The sequence below is a fragment of the Pteronotus mesoamericanus genome, unplaced genomic scaffold (assembly GCF_021234165.1).
Source record: "Pteronotus mesoamericanus isolate MK-2021 breed Mesoamerican mustached bat unplaced genomic scaffold, CSHL_Meso_final scaffold_36, whole genome shotgun sequence".
NCBI lineage: Eukaryota > Metazoa > Chordata > Mammalia > Chiroptera > Mormoopidae > Pteronotus > Pteronotus mesoamericanus.
In genome coordinates, this window is record NW_026555313.1 from 19,518,574 (window position 1) to 19,532,331 (window position 13,758).

Genomic DNA, 13,758 nt, shown 5'->3' on the forward strand with positions numbered 1-13,758 from the left:
GAATGCAGACTGGTGCAACCACTGTGGAAAGCAGTGTGCAATGTCCTCAAAAAGCTGAAAATGGAACTGCCTTTTCATCCAGCGATTCCCCTGCTGGGACTATACCCTGAGAACACCAAAACGCCAATACAAAAGAACCTATGCACCCCAATGTTCATAGCAGCACAATGTACAATAGCCAAGTGTTGGAAGCAACCTAAATGCCCATCAGTAGATGATTGGATCAAAAAACTATGGTACATATACACAATGGAATATTACGCAGCAGAAAGAGAAAAAGAACTACTAAACTTCGCAACAGCATGGATGGAACTGGAGAGCATTATGCTAAGCGAAGTAATCCAGGGGGCGAAAGACAAATACCATATGATCTCACCTATAAGTGGAACCTAACCAACAATACAAAGATGCAAGGAAAATATGACCAACAACAGTGAAAGGAAAAGAAACCAACAGAGACAGAGGGAAGGGGCGGGCGGGGAAAACGAAGGGAAGGGGCAAGTCAAGGAACATATAGCAAGGACTCATGGACAAAACCAAAGGGGAAGAGCTGAGGGAGGGAAGGAGGGATGGGGCAAGGGAAAGTGGTGGTGGGTAGGAAAAGACAAATGTGTTTGAAAAAAGAAAAAAAAAGAAAAGAAAAAGTATAAAAACAAGAACTGGAAAGATATGGAGAAAATTCATGATGCGTGTTTTTCTCTGAAAAGTAGGATGAGAAATAGAAAGTGAGAAAAAAAGGAAACTTTAGTTTGAGCTGTATTGTTTTATTTATTTTTATAAAAAATATTTAAAGCAAAAAATATGAAATGTGAGCATTTTAAAATCCTGGATGGTGAGTTCACTAGGTTAGTTGTATTTTCTGAAATTTAATTTTTTTCAATTTTTTAAATGAAAACAAAAATGAATCACCAAGTTTAGCCTCTTAAATATGGCATAATATTTAAAATGTTAATATCGTATGTTGAAGACTGCAAGAACATCTTTTTTCAATAGTAGTTTCATTGTTATTGATGAAAGTTTTAGATAGGCCAGGGCATTAAACTTGCTGACAGTAAACTTTGACATTTGTTAGGCTGTGGGTTTCAAAAGTGGTAATTAGGCTATCTCAATGACTAGTTTATTTTTCTGGAGAAAATAAGGAAATAGGAGTAAGCCACTTGATAACTCTACATAAAACACAGCTGTAGCCCCCTAGCCACAGGGTCATACTCTGGAAGTCAGCATCTGTTACCCTCCTTTGGATTCCCTCCAGCGTTCTTAGGCTGTTTGGACAGCCAAGATCCATTCCCGTAGCATGATTAGCCCTTGACATGTTGCACTAAAATAGAATAGTGAGAACTACTTGTATGAGTCTTAGGAAATTCTATTGACCATGAGGCATTCATCATGCTGTGTAAGTTGGGCAGCCATTGAAGCCAAGCTGAACTCAGACAGGGTAAACTAGCAATGATTTTGAAGTATGAATAATCTCAAAGTCTTTGTGTCTTCCCATGCTCTCTCTCCCAGCAGATATGTCACATGTTATCTTTTCTCATATGTATGATCCATTCTTTGAAGTGACAGGATTGGTAATGCCCTCTGCAAATCCCAATTTACTACAAGTCACATAAACCTAGACTTGAGTTTTCTATTGGAGGAATCTGAGATGTTACAGGTGTTCTAATGCAATTAGCTAAGGATAAAAAAAGTAAACAATTATCTACTACGTAGTCATTCATAGCTACTTTGTTTTAAGAAGATAAAGTTGGTAGTTGGCAAAAAATATGAGATGGTGAAAATTTGGTCCAGCCATTCAATTTCTACCCATAGAGCCTAGGACATTGCCACACACACTGTGACATTCGTCCTTCAGTAGCTTTACAAACTGAATTGGGTAGGCCTATTGGTCTATTTTAATGATCTGGGGCAGTTTATACAGCACAAAGATTATGTGTTATTGAAAGTTGAAAGCATCCACTGGTAAAAGTCTTCAGTTTGAAAACCTTTACTTCTGAGAATACAATCCATTGATCAAGCCTTCTTGAAAAATGGAAATAAGTTTGAAATAAGGTATGTACATAATTCCAAAATAATTATAAAAATTAATACCTTTAATTTTCCTCATGGATTTGAATTATTTAGGATACAGATTTTAATTATATATTTAAGGAGTTTTGATGCTTCTAAGATTCTTTTGTATAATTAATTATTTATTCCTGAATTCACATATTTGTTCCATCTTAATGAAATGAGGTATATCCTCAAGTTGTTTTTCTCCCATGAAGAATATCATTCTTATTTTCAGTGATAAGAATAGTGAATATTTTAAGAGCCTATAGAGGTACAAGATGCTTTATGTGGGCTATATCTTATAAGAGTCAAAATAACTACATGATATAATTCTATATAAGGCACTTATTATTATCCCCACTTTGTACAACTTACAAGACGTTGAACATCTTAGACCATGAATAACAACGAACCAGAGTATATAATTCTTGAGTCAGCAAACTGAAACCCACTCAGAAAACCCAAATTAAAATGTTTTTATTGATTTTCATATGCTGAGAAGTCAAAGGCAGCAGGATTTTTATCAGTTGGCAGCAGCCCATCTGGTTGTTGTCTGGTGGTTTGTTTTGTTTTGTTTACTTACTAGCAGCAACATGGTACACTTCCCAGTGTCGCTCCCTGGAACAGAGTGAGCCCTGGTGATCTGCATATTTAAATTGTTCTTCATTTCTGGAAAACTTTCTTTAATTCTGCTTTGTTTACTGCTTCTGTTATGCTTGATGTTGATTGTACCTTGAAGACACCTGCAGAGCTCTGTTCTCTGTCTTCCACACCTACACTATTCTCTTTAGGCTTTCTCTGTCATAGAAGAGTTTTTAAAAAATTATATAAGTATTCCTGTTTTAATTGTCCACAAAGTTGGAGCTGCTCTTCATTGCTTCCAATGAGATTTTAATTCTTTCATTGCAATTCCAATATCCTCGGAATCCTCCCTCATTGGCCTGTTTTCTTATGGGCACGTATCTTTACTTAATTCTCTCAAACTGGCTCTTTAATGTCCTATTTCAAGAAGACCATGTCCTTACATTCCAATGAAAATAGCTTGCATCACTTGGGATGCTTTGGGTTACAAATACTCTAAAACAAGTGTACACTGTAGAAAAGCAGGTTGGGGACATTTTGAGCAGAGCTCAGGTTCCAAGTCTCAGTGCTTTTCTTGTTCTGTCCTCATCCACATGGCAGTCTCTTCGCCACCCTGGCTCTCCAAGATGGCTGCCAGGAGCAACCAGAGCATCACAGCTCATTGTGCATCTGCATGGAGAAAGAACCTCAACGCCTGCAAGAACTGAAGAAAATCCTAAGCTCCACTCTGACTGGCCACTTTAGAACCAATCACTGTGACCAAGGAAATTCTTGCCTCAACTGGCTTAGGTCTCAAAGGAGTCACTGTGATATGGGAACAGAATCACTGTCTCCCCCAGGGTGGAGAGGAAGTGAGCCTGGGGAAGAGACTGACAGCCCAGACAAACATTTGAGTCAGGGGAGGAAGGGAAAGGAGATAATCACCTGGAGTTTGTTGAACTTTGGTCTAGGTCTTAGTGTTCTGTAGCGTTTTGGAGAATTTTGTTTGTCTATCTGTCTGGGATATACCTAGGTATTAGCATGAGGAATCACAAGTGATTCTTCTTTTTTAATTTTCCTCCACGTACCTCATTCATCAGTAAGACCTGTCAGCAATAACTCCAAAATATTTCCTGAATCTGACCAATTACTACCACGGCTCCTGTTTACCTAATCCTTGCCACTGCGGTCTCTCACCTAAATCATGAAAACGGCCTCTTTGACACTACATTTTTCACCAGGCAACTGGAGTACTCTTTTAAACAGTATCTAAAATACCCACCACATTTAAAATAAAATAAAATCTTAATGGTAGTGTACAAAAGCTTTTGTAAAATGGACCACTTTTTACTATGTTCTAGCTAGTATGGGCTTCCTTTGGTGCCAATTGACGGCTGCTTCAGGAACTTTGCAGTAGCCACTATTTATGTCTCATGGGTCTTCCAACAGAAAGTTGAGAAATTTTCTTGATCACCTATACAAAATCATGCCCACCCACTCTCCCCAGTACTCTATACTCTTCTCTTGTTTTCCTCATGGCATCTCTCCCTCACTGAAATTATCCTACTAATTTGTTTACTTGTTTGTTTTCCCACTGTAGTGCAAGCTTTATGAAGGCAGGACCCGTACTTCCCCTCTTCACCATTATATTCCCAGCACCTACAATAGTGCCCGGCATTTAGCAGTCACTCAATAAACATCTGCTGAGTGAATGAACAAATGACTGAGGCCAGATTCTGTGAGAGGCTACTGGTTCATCCTCTCTACTTTTCAAGTGTGTTAGAAAGAGTTCGAGGTGGGTGGGATTGGGGAAAGCACAGTAGATTTAGGTTACATTTCTAAGAAGTATGTGACATGCACAGAGTCACACATGGTGACAGGAAAGACAGGTGAGCTGGAATGCAGGTCTCTTGAGCACCATACTCCTCCCCCTCCTACAAGAGGGAGCCCTGCCTAATGTGAAGTGATCAGTATTTGTCCAGAAACAAAAGACAAAGGCAGCTTAGACAGGAACTCTGATTCTTAGAGCTCATTTTCCAAATGAAATATATAAAAGAAATTGATAAGAGGCTCTCTGGGGAAAAAAATCAGTTACAAACAATTCATATAACAAGCCCTGAAAGGCTCATATATCTTCCTAGATTTATTAAATTTCATTTCAAAAGTTGGTTATAAATCAGCCAACAAAACCCCTTTCCAAACTGTCTCCAATACCCTCCCTTGCTGTTATTTAGAACCTTAACTGCCATTTTCACAAAAGACATAACACTTTCCAGGGCCTTCGACAGCCAGTAACACCAGCTGATTTAGACTCTCCATTTTGCCAATGGGCTTGAATGAGACCCAAGAGAGGGAGGCCCCAAAGGCTGAGGGACGGATGGGGAGTGTGGGAGAGCTGCCAAGAGGTGGGAGAAGGCTGAGAGAGTGGAAAACACTGCTGACGTAAGTGGAAAAGCGGGTAGGGCATCCTGGCTGTCTGCAGACACACCGTGTGCCCTGTGACGAAGAGCAGGGACTTTGCCATTGGGAAGATCTGAGCTTAAATTTGTTTGGCTACTTCTTCCAAGTGTCTTGGTTGGATTCTCAAACCATTTTGAAACTTTGTGCTATTGTCTGAAATGGGTAGCCTCACCTAAATCATCATGTTGTTGGAAGCATTAAATGAGATCATGCATGTAAAGCACTTAGCTAAGTGCCTGGCACATGTGAGCCCTCAATAAATACAATTTCTCAGGGGCCCTGCTGTCAACTGCACATCTGCTCTCTCTTGGGACAGTCAGTCTACTGTGCCCCTGGATGAATTTATAGTAAAGCCTCATTAATTTGGACCTTACTCACTTAGAATGTATGATAATTCATCAGTGGCCTAAACTGGAATTTACTTTTATAAATGTTATTTTTTTAAAAACTTACAGGGAGGTTTGAACAAATTTATGATGAGACTATTTAACTTAATGAACCATTCACTTTTACTTTAGGAATAGTCATTTACATACAAATAATTGATGTGCTAATTACAAATGATTCTTAGCTACATAGAAAGCAAGTCTCTGATTTGAAGTATAGTTCAAAGTATAAAAATATAAAAGTTGTTTGAAACTTTTAGTTTATTAAATGCTTTTAATAAGTTGATATTATTATAAGGTAATTCACAATGTAGTGCCAGTTTTTAATAAAATTATCTTGTAGATTCAGGTATTGGTCGTATTTAAGAGAAAGTTTTAGCCCAGCTCTGCTCAAGTACGTATGGAGTAAGGGAAGAAGAAAGGAATGCAAGAGGGCATACAGCACCCCCCTCCACACTCTGTGAGAGGCTATTGATTCATTCTCTCTGCTTCTCAAGTGTGTTAGCAAGGGTTGGAGGTAAGTGGGATTGGGGAAAGCACAGTAGATTTGGATTACATTTCAAAGAAATATGTGACATGGCCAGAGTCACACATGGTGACAGGAAAGACAGGTGAGCTGGAGTGCACGTCTCTTGAGCACCACCCCCTTCTACAAGAGGGAGCCCTGCCTAACGTGAAGTGATCAGCATTCGATCATGCTGCTGCTGCGTACTGCACACGCCCGCTTCTGGTGTTACCTTCTCTCTCCCACCAGAGGAACATGGGACCTAACAATGAGGGGTTTCACAGTAAATCACAACTGTTTCCTCACACATGTGCCTCTATAACAATTTTATTTTTATTCTGATATAAACTGGAATTTTTTGTAACTCTAGATTTTTTTAAGAAAGTAATTTGTAATTCATCGTTTGGACTAAAGTTGTTAAGTTTAAAGCACATAATGAATACATGTAAACACTGCTCATTTAAAAGCACTGACTGGAGTGAGAGAAGTAACAAAACGTTTTGTTTTGTTTTTAAAAGGGTCAGTTGAAAGGAAACTTTCTTCCACTTTCTTCTGTTTGGAGAAAATACAATCCTATGGCTTCTACCAAATATAAAACAAATTGCAATTTTTCTAACTATTAGTAGAGAGCTCGAGAGACCTAGGAGTGGAGGGCACAGGGAAAATATAGCACACTTCAGTGATACTTTTAAGCAGAGGAAACCTTTAGTTATGGAATTTCACTTCCGGCTAAGACGAAGTAGCAAGGATTGGATTGACCTGCCCACTTGAAGTAAATCCTAAAAATAACAAAATGCATTACGTAACAACAGTTTTCAAGAAAACAGCCACCAGACAAGGAAGCACAGTGATCCCCTAGAGATGGAAACCAAACCAGGTGAGCCTTAGGATTGCCCCAAGCCTTCCAGGAGAGAGCTGTAAGGCCACAGAACAGGGAAGGGAGAACCCAGAGGACTCAGTTGAGAAGTCTGAACTTAGAGTCTGGGGAGGCTAAGGCAGCTGGAGTTCAAGGGCAGACAACCAGAGAGGAGAGAGTGGCACTGGGAGAGAATTTCAGACATCTGCAGCGGGTCCCCTTGCAGTCTTCAGCTGAGCACTGACCAGAACATGCATATGGAGAAGATACTTGAGGCCCCCAGTGCGGACAGGGGTTAGTGACGGGGTCTTATTTGAAAGGCTATTAAACAAGGTAAACAGAATATTATTAGAACAGTGATACTAGAGATAAAATGTGAGAGACAAAAATGTGAGGTTCAAGAAGATGAACAACAAGGTGTGACAAAGGGGCAGGTATTGAACAATGTGCAGCAGAGGGCCCTTTCCTTGTGGTCCCAAGCTCTGTCCCTGCGCTTGGGGGGGGGGGACTATGAATGGCTATTTTAAGGGCTGCCCTGGAAGCTTCTAAATCTTAAAATGGTCTTCCCTATTTTTTACACAAACCATTTTCTTTTTGTAGTAGAGAATTATTGCCTTGTCTTCTAGCATCCTTCCCTTTTGTCTTCTGAATGACTGTACCCCCTCCTCCTACAACAAGGGGCCTGAATGGGGGTGGCCATCTGCTTACATGAGCCCACAGAGAGTGGACTCTGGGTCTACCCAAGCTGCTGTCCAGCCCCGATCATAGAGACTCTTCAGGAGGCAGACCTGTGGTGGAAGCCAGGCCAAACTTCAAATTGTTTTTCGCCAAGAACTGGGAGAACTTCCCGCCTCTGTGGTGGTAAATCTAGAATGATAGGAGCCTAGAGGCTATTGGTGCCCACAGCCTCAAGGAATATGCATTTTGTGAGTGGAAAGAATGAAGATGACACAAAAAGAAATAGAAATGACAAATGGAGTGAGAAAGTCTCTTAGGGGTTTAAGTCACTAGATTCAGGCATTTCTGATGCCATCATTATGTAAGATGATAAATTCCCCCTTTTACCTAAACTAATTGAAGCTTGTTTCTCTTATTTGCACCAAAAGAAGATCTCAGGAATACATTGTAGTTTCTTATATTTAATCTCTGGATTGAGAAAGAATACATTTAATCCTTAGCCTTCATGGCACTTGTTTAAATACTTGAAAATAAATATTATGCCCTTCCTACACTATATTTACTCTTTCCCAGGAAAAACGCTCCAGTTTTTTTCAACTATTCCTAATAAGCTGTGGTTTCCAGGCGCCTCCCTATGATGGTCAGTCTACTTGGAGTGTTTTCTAGTTGTGAAATGTGTAGACCTATTAAGTAAGGTGATCCCAATTCATTCTTTAGTGACAGACCACATTCTGGGCACAAATTCTTCTATTAATATAACCCAAGACAAGGTCAGTATTTTAGGCAACTCTATTATTCTTGGCTGAAATTGAGATTGTGATTTTTCTGTATCTCCAGTTTTCACATGAATTACTACAAAGCCAGGTAATCCCAACCCTACAGTTGTGTCATTAACTTTTTAAACTAAAGACTTATGGTTTTCATTGTTCAGTTTCATCTCACTTTGTTAACCTTATGCCCCATCCTGTTATGATCATTAAAAATCTGATTCTTTCATCTGTAACATTAGTTATCAGTCATAAATATGGGAGAATCAACCTTCTTTGGCTAGAATCATAGAAAAAGCTTTTGGGGTACCATTGACATTCTCTCTGCTTAACTATATGAGCCCTCAGTAGGTAAACCTCTGGCAGCTCGGCAGAAATGACTGGTGTCGATTCGCCACTCCAATTGTTGAAAACCAGAGCTGCCTGATCTTGTATTTAATTCTATTCACTATTAAAATTCACTAAAGCTTGCTAAGCCTCATTTCCTTGAAAGCCTATCAGGTTTCGATTTCATCAAAGTCAAGTGTATTTAATTAACACAATCTAATTTATTCTGGAAGTGGTCAAGGTCTCCAAACGGTACTCAATAGAGCTACTGGTGTTTTTATAGGAACTAAACACATGATACAATAGACAAAAATAAGTGGGCATTATGCATGCCATTACTATCACCTCTTTTGCATATAATTGAATAAATTACCTTTTGTTATGAAACATTAATCCCCTTTGCTAAGTGGAGTAATTCTCATCTCAGATTCAGCCTGCCAAGGAGTACCTTGGATAGCAAACTTTCGCAGTTTTACACTAACACGATGAGGAGGGGACATGGCTTTGGAGAGGACCACCCATCTTGTGATGTCAAAATTTTGTCTTTCTGGCCAAACCTGGAGCATATAAGTCCCTCACTAGGTTGACCTCCTTGCTTCTCTGAAGTCCAAGAAGAGCTCAGACATGTAGGCACAAGATTGCAAGCAGGAACCCAGGCAGTTAGTCAAAGTAACCCGGGAGGACATGGTCAGCAGGAACTGTGTAAGGATTTGGTGTGAACACCTCAGTCCCCACATCAAGGACCTTCTCTGAAATGAGTTAAATGGTAACTCCAAAAAAAATATGTGCATATCCTAATCACTGGAACCTGTGACTATTACCTTCTATGTTAAAAGATTGAGTTACCTTATTTAGAAAAAGGGTCTTTGCAGTTGTAATTAAACTAAGGAGCTTTTTTTAAAAAAATGAATTTATTGGAGTGACATTGGCTAATAAAATTACATAGGCTTCAGTTATACAATTCTATAATACATCATCTATTATTTTGTGTGTTCACCATCCCAATTTGTCTCCTTGCTTTGCCATTTATCTTCCCATACTCTCTTCCTCCCTCTACCTCCCTAAACTAAGAATCTTAAAATGAGGAAATCATCCAGGATTATCCAAGTGGGTCCTAAATCCAATTGACAAATGTTCTTATGAGAGAAAGGCAGAGGAAAATAGGACTCAGAGAAAAGAAAAGACACAGAGGAGAAGGTGAAGCGCAGATGAAGACAGAGCTTGGACTGGGGCAGCCACACATGAAACAATGCCTGGAGCCACCAGAAACTGGAAGAGGCAAAGCAGCTTTCACTCTTGGAGACTCCAGAGGGAGTGAGACCCTGTCAACACTTGATTTTTCTCTTCTGGCTTCCAGAACTGTGAGAAAATAATTTCTATTGTTTTAAATCACTAATTTTGTGGTAATTTGTGATGGAAGCTTCAGGAAACTAATACACCTTGCATAGGCAGCTGAGTAATATCTGGGGCGAATGTCAAAAGACAGCGGGTGTTGTTGCCTCCACTATATGCTCCACCCACAAACACACATTTCATAATCAGTCAAAAGCTGCCCTCATTATTGCCAGTAAGTTCAGTGTTAAACTGCACTTCACCTTTATTATTGAGCCCTCAAAGGCTGCCCAGTGCCACCCAGTGACTTTTCCCTGCTTGTGGTTGTTTGCAGTTGAGATTTATGTTAGCCTGATTTTCTGCCATGTATCTCTGTTAAGGTTTTTTGTTTGCTTGTTTTTCAATGCATACAAACAAATACATGCTGAGCCAATCCTTCTTCTTCTACCTCTTTTTTTTAAATTTCAGCACTCACTTTTTGACTTTCACAAGTTCTTTCCTATTTTTCTGATCATTCCTTTCTCACAGCAACCAAATCTGTTTTTTCATTAGATGTAATACTATCTTGACTTTATCTGAGAGATACTAAGTTTTGAAGATTTGTTTTGTTTTAGAGAATCTTGTACTTCTTCAGCTCATCTTTATTTTCTCCAAGATCTTTTCTTATTTATCTTGGTTTTCTTGAGTTGCAGGTTTTTCTCAAGGGCTCAAAATAGTTAATGTTGTAGATTACTATTATTACTGTTAGTAATTACTAATTACTATTTAGAAAATGTAGATTTTCTAAAGATGGCCACAATAGTATCTTTCATTCAACATGCTTTTCTACAATGAAATCCACTCCTCTTTCAAGTGGTGGAGTCTATGTCTCCACTCCTTTGAATATGGGAAGACTGTCTGGTTGATTTGACCAATAGAACAAGGCAGATGGACTGTGCTACTTCTGGGTATACTCTTAACTGGCTCATTGTCTTCTGCTCTCTTCATCTAGGAAACCAGCCTCCACATACTAAGTGTAATTACCCCAAGACTGTCATGTTGTGAGAAGACCAAGCCACAAGAAGAGAAAGAAAGGCCAAGGGGAAGCAAAGAACCAAGCATGTGAGTAAGAAGCTATCTTGGTGGAGCTACAGATAACCACAGACCCAGCAGCCATCTGACTATAACTATAATACATGAGAGACTACAAGTGAGAATCACCAGGTAAGCCCAGACAACCTAGAAAACCATAAAGGTCGTTAATACATAATATTTTTATTTTTAAAATATTAATGAATATAATTATTATTAATAAACATTGATATTTTAAGCTGCTGAATTTTGGAGTGGTTCTTCAGGCAGTGATAGATTATCAGAACATTTGGTTTCCCATTTGCATCAAGATGTGCCAATATCAACACTGATTGCAAGCATGTGGGCTGGGCATTTTGCACTGGGGAGCTTCCTTCTAAGGATATTGATTGAATCTTATGTTTGGGAGCTTAAACACTCCAATGCGGAGGGCTTTGCTTCAGAGCACCAACACTATACGAGTTGCCCTAGTTCTTTCCAAATAGTTCTTTACCAAAAAATACCTATGATTTTTTTTCTTAGCCTCAGACTAAGTGACTGATTTAGTCTTCTCATTGGGCAGGGTAAAGGCAATGGAAGGAAGGTATAGAATGTGGCAACTATTCCATATGTATACCTGAACTCTATTTCCAACTGTAATTCACACTAGTCTGAACCTGAAGATTCTCTGGGGAATTGAATGGCAGACATACTCCCTTCGCAACTGCAGTCATTTGGGTGGTTTCTCTAAACTTCATTTTCTCCTTTTCACTTTTCTCTAGCCTTCTATCTTTCAGGAATTTGTTGAGATCTTTCTTTGGTGGGGGGTGGAGGGATTATTCATCACTTTATGCCTTTAAAATAATTTTTAATTTGGTTTTAGATCATTTTAAAATTAGATAAACATAGGTGCGTTCACTCTGCATTCTGGAGTCTATGTTTTATTTCAATTGAAAACACTTTAATATGTGTCCTAAGAAGGTTTTGGTCTGAATATTTTAAAATAATTATTTTATTTTATTTTTTTTAATTTTCACCCAAGGATATGTTTATTAATTTTACAGAGAAAGAAGAGGTGGGGAGAGAGAGAGAGAAACATCAATATGAGAAAAACATCTGTCAATTGCCTCCCATATGCATCCTAACCAGGGATTGAACACATAACCTAAGTTATGTGCCCTGACCAGGAATTGAACCCACAACCTTTTGGTGTATGGGACAATCAACTATGCCACCCAGCCAGGGCTAAAACAATTTTTTAAGATATATGGGAAAAAATAGAAAATTTTGATTCCACTTTCCATTTGAATAAAGAGTTGTGCCCTCAGCCTGACCACCAAAAGCCAGAAAATTTACAAAACTGTAGATTTGGAGAAAAAAAAAAACATCAAAGAATAACACAAAGAAATCCAAATAAAATACATTTCAGAAAAGTAGGAGTCTGGCCCTGGCCTGGTAGCTCAGTTGGTTAGAGCATTATCCCCACATGCCAAGGTTGTGGGTTCAATCTCTGGTAAGGGCACATACAACAATCAACCAATGAATACATGAATAAGTGGGACACCAAATCAATATTTCTGTACCTCTCTCTCCTTCTCTCTCCCCCCCACCTTCTTCTCTAAAATTAATAAAATATTAAAAAATATATTTAAGAAGAAGTAAGAGTCCTTCATAGGAGAGGAAGGATTTACTGTTTTTCTCATCCCTGATAAAACTACAGGAGAAAAATTAGTTCACCATAGTGGGGTGAACTTTACACGATGTGTAAACTGACATAATAAATTTGAATTCTGAAAAGCCATAGCCACAGAGCAAGTCCATCCCAAACCCCCAAAATCCCACAGGTCTTCACAAAGCATTTGGGAATAGTATGCCAAAAGGGAGGGGCAAAGGAGAGCAAAGGGAGATCCACTATGGAACAGGTGGGATTACCATCCAATGCAAGGCACATACCCTTTGAAATCAGGAGAGAGGGATAGAAAAAAGAGCTGAGGAAAATGTGACAGAAGCACTCTAAGCCCTCAGACTCTAAGAAAGAAGAGGTGAAACAACCAGAACTTCAGGTACTCCAGATATTAATCTAAGAGAGATTGGAATGGAGAAGAAAAATCAAAGAAAGACTCCAAAGCATTCAAGACTTTAAACTACCAAAGACTGACACAAGACAGAAATTCTAAGAGAAATCCCTTTATTCATCCCAGGTCTTCACTGAGAGTAGGGATGTTCTCCTAAGAAGACCCAGGATTGGAGAAACAGGACTAAGAAATTATCCCTGGGTTCAGAAAGAAGGGAGATGAGCTCCTAATCAAAGAGGACTCCACAGAGACATAAGAGACAGGCAATTGAGCTACAAAGCAAGGCGAGATCTTGCACAGTTCAGAAAGCTTATACCGAATCTCAGTTCTCAAGCACTGTTGAAGGAAATATCATGATTCCATCTTCAAAATAGTTGAAGTCAATGATTAATTAAATCAAACAAAAATTACAACAAAGACCAGACCCAGTTCAGTTACAGATCTAGTGGCCTGCCATAAGAGAGAACATATTCTGCCCTGAAGACAAATGTTATTTGTGTTAGTTCCTACTTTTCTTTTACATAAAATATCCAGAAAAAAATAAAACTCACAAAAATAAAAAAGGATGAAAATGATAGCATGGTCGAATGAAGAAATAGTCATAGAAGCAGATACAGAGATGGCTCAGTATAAATTTTAAAAGTAACTATGATAAAAATTTAGTGTAAGAGATGAATAGGATAGATGAAGGGAAAGTGGTGGGGGGAGGCAG